The sequence below is a fragment of the Octopus bimaculoides genome, chromosome 2, assembly GCF_001194135.2.
Source record: "Octopus bimaculoides isolate UCB-OBI-ISO-001 chromosome 2, ASM119413v2, whole genome shotgun sequence".
Lineage (NCBI taxonomy): Eukaryota > Metazoa > Mollusca > Cephalopoda > Octopoda > Octopodidae > Octopus > Octopus bimaculoides.
The window spans coordinates 18,470,373-18,472,585 of NC_068982.1; the positions used below are offsets into that span (position 1 = coordinate 18,470,373).

The 2,213-nt window shown below is 36.0% G+C and overlaps 1 long non-coding RNA gene across 1 annotated transcript in view; it reads left to right on the top strand.

The window, feature by feature from the left end:
- The window catches only part of LOC128247098 (uncharacterized), a 102,691-nt gene that overhangs the window by 7,934 nt on the left and 92,544 nt on the right, over positions 1-2,213 (top strand). The gene's annotated exons all lie outside the window — the stretch shown is intronic.

Here is a 2,213-nt window from a genome sequence, read left to right on the forward strand (position 1 = left end):
TGTGTGTGTGTGTGTGTCTTTTTTTGTCTTTTTTGTACCCCCACCTTCATTTGACAACCGATGTTAGTGTCTTTATGTCCCCATATAACCTAGCGGTTCGGTAAAACAGACCGATAGAATAAGTACAAGGATAAAACGAATAGGGAATTAACTTCACAGAAAATGCACCTATATATTTCGTTCTTTGTCTCATTATGCATCTATATTTATATCTGTCACTTCCGCTGTTTATATGTTAAGGAGAATTTGAAATCTTTTACACATCATACTTAAATAAAGATTCGTTCGATAAAGGCGGTGCTCCAGTATGGCCGCTCTCCAATGACTGAAATAAGTAAAAGAATTTAAAAAAATATATGAGGAACATAATGTATTAATGGATATGCAATAACTGAGTATATGATGAAACTGAGTGCATCATATTTTATAAAAGAACTTTCCATGAACGATACCAATATGTGATAAGTTTTACATGAACAAAAAAGAGAGGATAACTTACAATCTGGGATTAACTAATATCTACATTTCCAAAATGTCTTCCACTGCTATTCCAGAAAATTATCTGTTGAATCTTAGATGTTGTTGGCACTCCATCGCTTACGACGTCGAGGGTTCCAGTTGATCCGATCAACGGAGCAGCCTGCTCGTGAAATTAACGTGCATGTGGCTGAGCACTCCACAGACACGTGTACCCTTAACGTAGTTCTCGGGGATATTCAGCGTGACACAGTGTGGCAAGGCTGACCTTTTGAATTACAGGCACAAGAGAAACAGGAAGTAAGAGTGAGAGAAATTTGTGCTGAAAAAGTACAGCAGAGTTCGACACCATCCCCTGCCGGAGCCTCGTGGAGCTTTAGGTGTTTTCGCTCAATAAACACTCACAACGCACGGTCTGGGAATCGAAACAGCGATACTATGACCGCGAGTCCGCTGCCCTAAACACTGGGTCGTTGTGTCTCCACGAATCTTAGATACCATCACACTTAGTCGTTTAGGTCAACATTTTGTAAAATTTGTCTAACTTTGATCTGTCATTCGTAAAACATTTTATGATTTTGTTTCTAAAATCTTTAGTCTGGCTTTTCATGTTTCTATCATTGTAGGAATGAACTAGAAATGCATACACATCATTTACGCTTTTTGTCCGATTGACATAACCGTATTTTAGGGAATTAATTGCACAGAAAATGCACCTTTGTATTTCGTTCGTTAAATCGTTATATATCTATATATATATTCATATCTGTAACCTCCGCTGTTTATATGTTAATGAGTATTTGAAATCTTTTACACATCACATTTGACCACTGCGCCGTTTCATATTACTCAACAGTATCAACTCGTATATGTTATATACTGTGATGCTACGTACTAGTGTTCATAGAAACTGCTAAAAGTAGTAACCAGGTCTCCCTCAAATGGTATACATCTAAATAATACCATAATAACCAAACACAGGGCATATGGTAACAGGCTTTGGGCATTTTTGATAATAGATCTGCTCCATCAGCACCTTTTTGTAGGTTGATCTGAATTTTAACAATTATCCGATAGAGAGTGCTATTTAAAAAGTAAACGTGCTAAGGTCCCTCGTGCTGTTTAATCCTAAAACATCCCTCTTGCTACTAAAGATAGAAACAATATTACCTTGCGTACACTATCTGCTTTAGGCTCTATATTGGTCAACATTTTGTCACGTGTAACATATCGTCAGGTATAATATTTGATATGCATCTAAGCAGACGAGCTGGCAGAATGTTTAGCAAGCGGGACAAAAATACTTAGGGGTACTTCGTCCATTTTATCATCTGAGTGAAAAGTCCACCGAGGTCGACATTGCTTTTATGATTTAGAGGTCGATTGGCTTGGATTTAAGAGTATTTTGCTTAAAATTGTAGAAGATAATCAAAACCGAAACTAGAATTTCATTCATTGACTTCGTAAACATATATATGAAAGAGCTGTCAGTCATTTCATTATTTTATGAACGGTGATAGAAATAAAGATATCTTATAAGTCGATAACATATGGCTGTCTTTTATATTGCACTGATTTCTGATAAAAGTTTGACATTAAGCAATTTAAAAACGTTAATATATATACACGATATTTGCAATATGTGTACACCTAAATGTACTCTGTGTGTGTGTGTTTGTGTTTATGTGTGTTTTTCTAAATATGTTTGCACGCATACAAAATCACATATACAAATA